The sequence below is a fragment of the Perna viridis genome, chromosome 1, assembly GCF_037379345.1.
Source record: "Perna viridis isolate PV_CMFRI_1.1 ecotype Kerala chromosome 1, ASM3737934v1, whole genome shotgun sequence".
Lineage (NCBI taxonomy): Eukaryota > Metazoa > Mollusca > Bivalvia > Mytilida > Mytilidae > Perna > Perna viridis.
The window spans coordinates 29,244,626-29,254,847 of record NC_142445.1 but is presented as its reverse complement, the minus strand read 5'-3'; the positions used below and the strand labels follow the sequence as shown (position 1 = coordinate 29,254,847).

At 32.2% G+C, this 10,222-nt stretch overlaps 1 long non-coding RNA gene across 1 annotated transcript; it reads left to right on the top strand.

Moving 5' to 3' along the window:
• The first annotated feature begins 1,632 nt into the window (after window positions 1–1,632).
• On the top strand, window positions 1,633–7,430 carry LOC148628236 (uncharacterized). The gene is made up of 3 exons (XR_015919333.1): window positions 1,633–1,726; window positions 4,336–4,397; window positions 6,954–7,430. It is a non-coding gene; the product is annotated as an uncharacterized LOC148628236 (long non-coding RNA).
• Window positions 7,431–10,222: the final 2,792 nt, after the last annotated feature.

The window sequence follows — 10,222 nt, the reverse complement described above, 5'->3', positions numbered from 1 at the left end:
GGTTGCGCTTTTGAGATAAAATTTATATAGATTGTACATGAAATTAGCACTTTGCAAGAGTTACTGTTCCTGATTTGTTTTGATTTGGTTTTAGTGGGAGATAAATGTATGATTTTCTCAAAAGTGCAGATAAGAATACAAAAAAGACTTATGTTCCCTACAAATATAGCATCTGAAGATTGAAAAAAAAACATTGTTTGTTCCATGGTTTCTTTTACACCATGAATCACTTTACCATTGATAGTGTCTGAATTTTATATGGACTGGTACTTAAACATTTCAATAGGAATGTTTTTGTAAATTATCATGTGTCAACAATCATTGCCAAAACTAGCCATTAATTACACTATTACTTGATTTTATTTGTGAAAATTTATTTGTGTTTCATTTCTATCCTTGATTGCATTCCATATGCATCCAAGCAATTAATCTGAAGTCCCCTTGTTACTGATATTTTGCTCCACAGTCTTTGCTTAAAATACAATTTTACTAGATCGTTACCCACCCTCGGGACTATATAATATATACACTCCCTTCCCCCCTTATAAACCCAAACCAAAACAAAACAAACAATACAAAAAAAGAGATATAAACTGAAAAAAAAAAACACCACAAAACAAAACAATACTAAACATCCCAAGAAAAAAAAAACAAACGAAACAAACAAAAAAGAATACTTAACACCTATAACAGTTTTAAATATAAGGTATTAAAATCGTGCATTCATTGTTAAAATCTGCATGGTTGTCATCGTAGTATTAAGGGAGAAAAATAGTATTTTAGTTATTTATTGTCATACTTTACATATGTTGCCATAAACAACTCCGCTACTGTATCAAGTAATTATGAGGTTGCCTTCCCTAATTTGTACCCTTTTCATGTTCCTCTTTGTTGGGAAAGGATTGCTACAAATTTTTATTTATTTTTTCAGTTTTTGTATGTCGTCTGTTGTGAACTTTGCTTCGACTCCTTGGTGTGTAAGTCGTTGATATTGTTTTACTTACTTATTCTGTAGTGATACACATGGCTACATTATTTTCTCTCCATGCATCTGTCTTATGCTATTATTGAAGCCTAGGTAGGTACTGTCTTTCGGTTCTGTCACGACTGTTGTTTAGGCCTGTCAGCTTTTCTCTTTCCCATCATAAGCAACTTTTGCCGATATCGGCTAAACTTTTTTATTTATAATACTTGAAGGACTTTTATTATCTTAAAAATTATATTCTGATGTCATTATCTGTTTGGACGTACTCAAAAGGTCAGTTAAGCAATCTGGGCTATGTTCAATTATATAATAAAATTAGTCAATGTTACTTCTTTTGAATACATATTTTGATCGACAAATAATCTGTTTATAGTTCAAGGTAATTTCAGTAAGTTTTATACATATCTTGATCTTATTTGAAATAATTAATTTTAATATTAATACGCTTTAATATGCATGTACATGTAACAAAACTATCACTGCTATGCATTCTTTATGGATCTCTCATTCATTTAACTAGTGGAATGTTTCTTGAATTAATTAAAAAAATGAAAACCTCAAATTATATGTATTTTTGTAGCGTTAAAATACTGACATCTTCAAGAAACGCCTTCGGATTTGCGGTTTTTACATCTAATGTAGTCGCTTTGTAATGTGACATGCATCTAGATTATTTATTTAAATATAAAAGTTCATAGGAAAAATAATTTCTCAAACAATAATAATTAGCACAATGCAGAGGTAAGTCTTAATTTGTCGTCCTTTTCTTAAAATTCCGAAGCATTCTGATTCTGAATAACTGCTTGACAACACTAGTGTTATAAAGGTAAAACAGGCTAGTTTTTTTTTAAACTCCTTGCAATAATTTGTTTTTTTTTTTAGATTTCTGTCTATCTCCTGACACATCATTACTTCCTTAAGCGGACGACCGTTTGATTCTGGGAATGTCAGTTTTTATACGAAAATTTGCGGTTGTATAATGTTATGGCGAAGTCGTCGTCGGCGGCGTCGTCTATGGACACTTCGTTTCCGTGCAACAACTTTAGTCGTGGTTGACCATTGTGTTCTTTATATGATTATGTTAAGTAAATATATCAAGCAGATTTGATACGTTTTGACTGTTTAAGTTATAGGGGTCAAAGTTGGGCAACACCCCCCACCTGTGCTTTAATTTCTAAATGATTCGTCGCTCTGTGTATGAGTTTCAGCACCTGGAACCTATTTTGTGGTTGTTTTTCATTCGTGCAACTTAAAAAAAAGAACTTTTTCCCGAAACCATGCAACAAATTTATGTAAAGTTGGCATTATTGTTCCTTTTTTGAAATATTAAACAAAAACATATGGTCGCTGTTACTGAATTAGAACATAGGGGTCAAAATACAGTTTTTGCAAAAAACTCAAAAAAGTTGAATTTAGTCAAATTTTATAACAGGTAATATTGTTCACTATCAAAAGACGGACCTATGCAGAAATTTTTGAAATGATTTTTAGCCCGATGTAGGAGCTACTGCCCCTGAAACAGATTTTTTGTTGTTTTTCACATGTACAACTTTAAAAATCATCTTCTCTGAATCCATGCATCAAAATTGATTGAAGTTGGCACAATAGTTCTTTAGGGTATTCTGTGCAAACTGATTGTTTGAGATTTTTCATCGGTTGGAAAACATGGCCGTCGTTACTGAAAATAGAACAAAGGGGTCCAAATGCTTTTTTATTTTCCTCAACTATAAAATAATAATGAATACGAGAGCTACTCATACGGTAACCATGATATTCTGTGTTGACAGGCAGTATTGAAATTTTTTATCAGTTGACCATGTTCAAAATGGTTGCCAATTTGACATATAGTATTCTAAGTTGAATGGTGATGACAAAAATTTGTTCAGGTCGACCAAATTAACATGGATGCCACTTTCTCGCTAATTTGTACAATTGCTTTAATTTCAACGATATATGGTTTATAAAGTAAACATGGTATTCTGAATTAAAGTGATGATGAAAATGTTAAATTTCCATGATTTAGCTTCATTTCATGTTCTTTTTCAGCAAATGTATTATGGGCTAATGTCCCCCTCAGACCCAGTTGGATAACAGGGCATGGGGGTTTCCTGCCCAAATTTTTCCAAAGGTTCTAAAAGGAACTTTGAAGGCATTTCAAACATTTTACAGTGCCTTGGTACTCAGTTGAACTTACAGCATTCATTAGTAGATGCTCTTTTTCAGCAATTTGTTTGTAGAGCATGGTAACAAAGCATGTACTTAGTTGATAGGATACGGTTTGCCATGTGAGGGATTCAGGCTCTTTAAGAGCCTCTTGTTTAATTTTTGGTCATATTTGGACAGTCTTTTTTACTTGATTTCTCCTGAAAATGTCAGCCTACTTTTTTCAATCAGATTTAAGATATCTCTAACGATTTTCGAGTTACAAGTAGTCAAAGGGGCCACGCACAAAATATCAACCGTTTTATTTTTGGTGCGATTTCGAGTTTTTATTGGTTTTCTTATGAATATCACTACCAGGGTTTATCAATCAGATTTCAGTTATATCTCTCATGGTGTTTAAGTTTTAAGTGGTCAAAGGGACCACACCAAAGAAAATCGATTTTTTTTATAAATTGTGGGTCTAATTTTGAAAATATTTAATTGAATTTCTAATTTTGTGTTATAAAGTGTGCAAACTAGTTGTTGTGGACATTATGAATTGACAGTCTCTATGCTAAGTGTGTCAAAAACTAATATTGTGTCCACATTTGCTCCAATAGTTCAGGGTTCGATCACTCTGGTTGTATCATGCTGCGCTCCGGGGAGCTTTTCATTAAAAAAAATTCTAATTGTCCTTGTAATGATGACAGGGTAAGGGAAGTATACGTTCTGTTAGTTTGGAGGGATAGGTATCCGTCTTTAACGATAGTTCGAGTTTGGCATTTGTTTCTACGGGCAAAGCGATTTGGTTATTTCTACTAATTTTCCCGATGTCCTAAGTTTAACTCAGCCTTTAGGTGGGTTCATAATGCTCGAGTCGATTTCTCTGTCAAGTTGCTACCGTTTTTTTTGTATACTGATCTTAGGTGCGAATACGAAACTCTGAAGGTCATCGTTTTTAAGTTGTCTTTTTATCGAGAGTTCTGTGGCCAAAAAAAAAAATAATATGAAAAGTGCAACCTCCAGAACTAAGTGTTCGCAGATTTATTGATTTACTTCTCTTTCTTTGTACGTGTTATATGGTTTTATAATGATCTTTGTTGTGTGCGTCTGTTTTCCCTGTCTAGTCATTATCCCTGAATTGCATTTCTTTGATTTCCGCTAGAATCCTGGTCCCCTTGATTACTCTTTCTATCTTTCTTTTTCAGCTTTAATAACAAGAGGTTGTACGCCATATTTTTTGCTGCTTTACTGTCATCCTTTGTTGCAGGTAAATACAGAATTTGACAAATATATTGAAGAGAAGACAAACTTCATAATTTAGAAATATAGTTTTTCATTCAACACCGTTTTCATTTGAATGCATTTTTAAAATTCAATTTGTGCTGTTTTTTTTAAATTGGTATATTTTTCACATTTAACTGCAGTAAAGTATTCATTGGGTATGAAGCTTTATTTTCTTATACTTGTTTTATGCACCAAAATGACTGAACCTAGCCCGGAAGGCCCAGGCAGTAGGTGAATCATGCTAAATTTTGTTTTAAAATACTTTTATTCATTTGAGATCACGAACTGATGTTTTCTTAAAAAATGAATGACGGTTTTTAATTTACTGTTATGGTAAGAAATAAATAAAAAACATTGAAAGCACTAGAAACTTTAAATGAACGGTAAATAACTCTTGATTCTGTTTAAAACTTAGTAGATCTGTTAGGGAACAGATTCATTAAAAAAAAGAAAAAAATTCTGTTTCCTGTGATATCATTAAACATTGCCTATGACAACAACAACAACAACAACAAAATAACAACAGGTGGGATAAAATTCCTCTATACCTCTCAAATCCTAGTATCTGCCTGATTTCTTCGTGACGGACAGTCTTTTAACGAGCTGTTTCTCATACATTTGTCAATGATTTCTACTGATATTTATAGTTTTCCGATTTGAAAGTAGAGGCCTTTTCCTCTGGCAAGCTAAATGATACATTTTACTAACCCTCGTAGCACATTGAATCATGGGATTGGCATCTATACTGGTAGATTTGACTCCTCGTTGTGGTTCGGGATTGATTTAGATAAAGAATAAATGGCTAAATGGGTCAAGATTAATTGATGAATATTGTTTTGATGTGAACAGCACAAAAACACATTTTATTATCTTGTTGAACCCTATAAATACGTTGTTTGTGGACGTTTTAATTACAATGAATGAGTAATCAAGGAAATCAGGATTCGTGGAGAAATCATGAAATATATTCCAAGGATAAAGAATTCTCAGGGAAAATAGACAGACAACAAATAACATAAAAACCAAATTAACACGTACAAAAAAAATAATAAATTAGCAACTCGTACTCCACTAAAAACTGAGAGCATGGACAAGGTGCATCGAGAGGGTAAGCGTCTTCTGTTTTTCTAGAAACACCCTCCTACCGGGATGTGTTCATTATTGGAAATGTCATACCATGTATGTCAATTATTTGGGTCGAATTCTTCAATATTTGTACTGTTTTATCTGTAAGAGGTATACATCTGTAAAATATGAAATTAAAATCAAAATAATGTTTGGTCTATCAGTAGGTTTTAATGAGTCAATGATAACTCCATCGAATATCACCCTTCATTATATAGTTCATTCTTCTGGAGTGCGTCTTGCTTGCTTTTCGGTATGTACATTTGTTTGTATTGAACAATTTGTGTTTTTTTTTCTGTGTAGTCATTATAGTGTTCCCGTTGCTTCATTGTCCAATGATTTCGCTTCATTTCTATTTCTTCTTCATACACCGCCAATATGACGAAAACACTTTAGTCAACTTAAAGTAGCAGTCTACATAAATATCAGGCAAGTGGTGATACATGCATTCGAAAAATCCACAAATTTCAGTTTTTTATATTTAGGAACAGTGACAGATCACATAACCAGTCGTAGTTTGGTTGTCGTTCTGTTGTTGCACTTTTGTGATAAATGTTATATAGAAAAGTACACGAAATGGACACTTTGCAAGAATTACGGTTCTTGATTTTGTTCACTTTGCAAGAGTTATCGTTCTTGATTTTGTTGATTTTAAATAGGTTGAATATTTAGTTTTTCTTCAAGGTACCGATTTATATACAAAAAGGACTATAGTTTTGTGAAATTATAGCGTATATAGAGCGAAAAAAAGTCATTTCTTCCGTGTATTTTTTGCAGCTTATATCACCTCTCCCATTGGCAGTGTTTGAGTATCACAAATGTATATGAAATGGTTTTTAAGGATGTTTGTGTGTCTATTTAAGAATTATAACAAAGTTTCAAAACGGTGTGAAATCTTTTATAAAGATTGTTCATGCTTGGATTATAATAAATAATAATAAAAATAGATTGGTGTGTGAGCTCGTTTTTTTTTCTTTTTCTTTTCTTTTTTTTTCTTAGATATATAAGCATTTGAAATGTCTGCGGAAAAAGGATTTTTCTAGATTTTCCACATATAGGTTTTGTCTAAATACTTTTATCTAAAACAAAAAAACACTGAAGAAATGATAAGGATTTCATAAAAACCCGAAATAGTATTTTAGGGTGTGTTTATGAAATAATGAGAAAATGAAAGGAAAAGAGGGATCATTGGGCAAAAAATATTAATGCTATGAAATGGATAAAACCAGAGGAATCCGAAAATTTGACAAAAACAAAGATGAACTAGCGAATATCCTTAAATCGATCTTATCAGTAATAAACATGTTCTATAATTAATACTTGTTCGAATAACATGAAAACATAGTAATTTATTATCATCCTTTAGACTTGTTTAGTTTTCGATTAATAAAGCTTTTATGGACATTTCTTACAGATGCTTGGATGTATACAAGAAAGACAACCAGCATAAAGAGATGCGTCGGAGATTGTTTGGACAAAAGGAAGGCATCGATAGCATGTCCAGTATTTGATGCCTGTAGAATACAATGTAATGATATGTGTACCAAAAAATATGCAACCTAAATAAATATGGTTGCTTAAAGCTGAAAACTTCGTTTGCATTTATTGCATTGAACATTGGTCAAATATATAACACTGCACCAACTATTCTTTACCTACAATTGGTAAAATATGTATTTATGTGTTATTTTCCTCTATATAAGCTTAAACCAACTTGTAAAATATATATTTATTTATTATTTTCCACTATATACGCTTAAATCAAAGGTATTTTAAATTCATGCAATATTGTATTTTTCTCCCAATTTAAACATCTATTCATAGAAAAATATTCAATTTTTATAGAATCACTTTAAAAACACAAAAAGATTCCTCGTAAATAAAAGAAAATGTAATGTGTGATCTTATTTTTTCTGGATTGAAATGAATATTGAAAATAAATCAAGGGAACAAGAACTAGGGCAGTAATAAAATGATCTTATCAAAGGATAGCGATTAGAAAGCGAAAATACAAACACGCAAAACAAGTAACATACAATAACCAAAATAACACGTACAAAGAAGCAAAGTAAATCAGCAACCCGGATTCCACTAAAAAACTTGGAACGTAGACCAGGTTCGCCGATAGGGTAAGCTTCCTCATAGAGAACACTACTGACAAGAAAGGATACTAAGAAAAAAACGGGGAACCTCCCGATATTTCATGAAAAATTCAACATTCTCTTGTCCATATGTACATGTACTATACTTGTATGTGTCCGAGTAAAAACAGGTTAATTAGCCGCATTTTTAAAAAGGTCTCCCGTCTTATTTGAATTTTCAGCTTAAAATCGTAATAAATTACTTCCATTTCAGTCAAAAACATGTTTTGAAAACAAAAACTTGGCAAATCTCCCACTGTGGAATTTTCAAAGGTTAACACCTATGCAGGGCTCTGGAAAAGTGTTTGTTGGTTTCTAGGTAAATATGTAAGTCACTAGATAATGACAATACAGTTTTTCAATACAATATCGGACATAAAAAAATATTGATATGGCAAAACATAATAAAAGGTCTGTTTCATGTACCCAACCTACCCTATTTTTTGTGCCTGCCTTTAACAGTTAACGGCCATTTTTGGCTCATGCACTATTTAAGTGTAGATTGTTTCTCCATTGACTCAATGTTAAACATTCTTAAAAAATAAACAAAAATAATTTCCTTTCCTATCCTTACCCTATTTTTGTCTTGCTAGTGACAGGAAACAAGACTATTTTTTGTTTTGGCCTAAAATGTGACATTTCAGATTTTCATGATCCTAGTACGAGTCTGCCTGAAAACAGGAAACGAAGGCAATCTTCGTACACAATGTAGCGAACAGAATGAAATACAATTACATATGATAACTAAAGGTAAAGGAAACAAAACAGCACACAGAAAACTAAAGCACAAGTAAAATGAACTTCCACGATAAACCGGAAGTGACATCAAGTGCTTTGGGAGGGTAAAGCGTCGTCTTCTCAGGGCTTGATCTAGACATTGATGACAAGGAGAGGTTTAAGAAATTGGAATTAGAAAATGAGTAAATAACTTGAAAAAAACTAACTCAACTAAGAATGCTTTCCTTTCCCTCTGTCTCCCCCAGTAAAAGATTTTTTTACTCGTTTTCTAAATTTCAAAATAATTTCAAATTTAAAAAAAAGACTATGTTATAGATATCAATTTCTACCACCACTACCCGCACTCTCGTGCTACATGTATACAGGCAATGATACACAATTGGTAGTATCGGTAGTTCTATTTAGTCTTTTTTTGTAAAAGTTGTATTAAACATTTTTAGAAATTGCATGGAATACTATGTGCTACTAATTTAGTTTGCAGTGATAATGTTGATAATTTTTATATTTATTATATAGATAGCAGTGTTTTATCGAATGTTTCCAGTGTAATAAATTTCGATAATTTACACTGTGAAATAAATTTCACTCTCACACTTTCTCCCGCCAAAACGTCACAACTTTGATATCAACCCGCCAATCACAGAATTTTAAAATATCGATAAATTATGATGAAAATCTATATAATAAATAGGATAATAAATTAGTTATAGGGAATAACCAAAACATTATCACTCGTGCCATGAAAGATTGAGGATTTAATTAACTCGTGGGCGGAACAAGTTTCGTACATTCGTTAAATCTAGGCGTTCTTCGGCACTCGTGATAATATTTTGGTTATTCACTCTTTCCAATTTAAATATTCTATTATTATCTCAAAAACTATTGGTGATGTAAAGAGAAATATGTTATACTGCGTCTCTTCACTCTAGAAATTATGAGAAAACTCCTTACTAGAATTATTGCCCTTGACAGACTCCAAATTGGGTATATAAACTGATAAACGATGAAGCAGTCTTTGTAACATGTACATGTATAGGGCGTACAATATACTCAATTTAAGTTTGTCTTCCCCTTATCAGAGTTATTTCGATTTTATGGCCAGTAATATGATATTACGTGTAGTTAATTTTTTAAATGGGTATCCTTACTTTTTAAATCCGCAACTGATATTGATTAAGTTTTTTTTTTTACTATGTTGAATTACTAGAGTTATGGTTGACTCTTTATACACGCCCGTCTCAAGACAGGACTTATTATGGTATACGGGTATCCATCCGCCAGTTGTTCACGCTTCACACAACTCAAAAAAAAAATGCTTCACCAATTTTTGTGCAAGTAAATATTATGCTGAATGCAGGCATTGTGAAGGTAAACCTTGAGAAAGATGTGGACGATACAATTTTGGAGGAAAAATCAGATCATTTTGATAACAGCGATGATGTTTTTTACCATGAACATTAAAACATTTACCAAGTAAAGCAAGATCGCAGTATGTGCCCTCATTTTTGGTAACTGAAAAAACTGTCAGTTATTCTTTACCATTGTGAGTTAGACATTTTTCTCATGAGTACAAAGATGCCTATTAAAAAAAGATAGAAGTTCAGAATTGGATCTGATGACACTGGTTTGACTAGTACTTAATTATTCCAACACAATAGACAAAAGGCCAGGAGACTACCAATTTGTTTTGAAGAACACTAACACTGCAAGGTTTAATAATCTTGTAACTAAAGGCGCATATACTGTTTATCAAAGAGATTTATATCAACCTCTGATGTCAGTGGGACGAAAGCCTTCAGCTTTT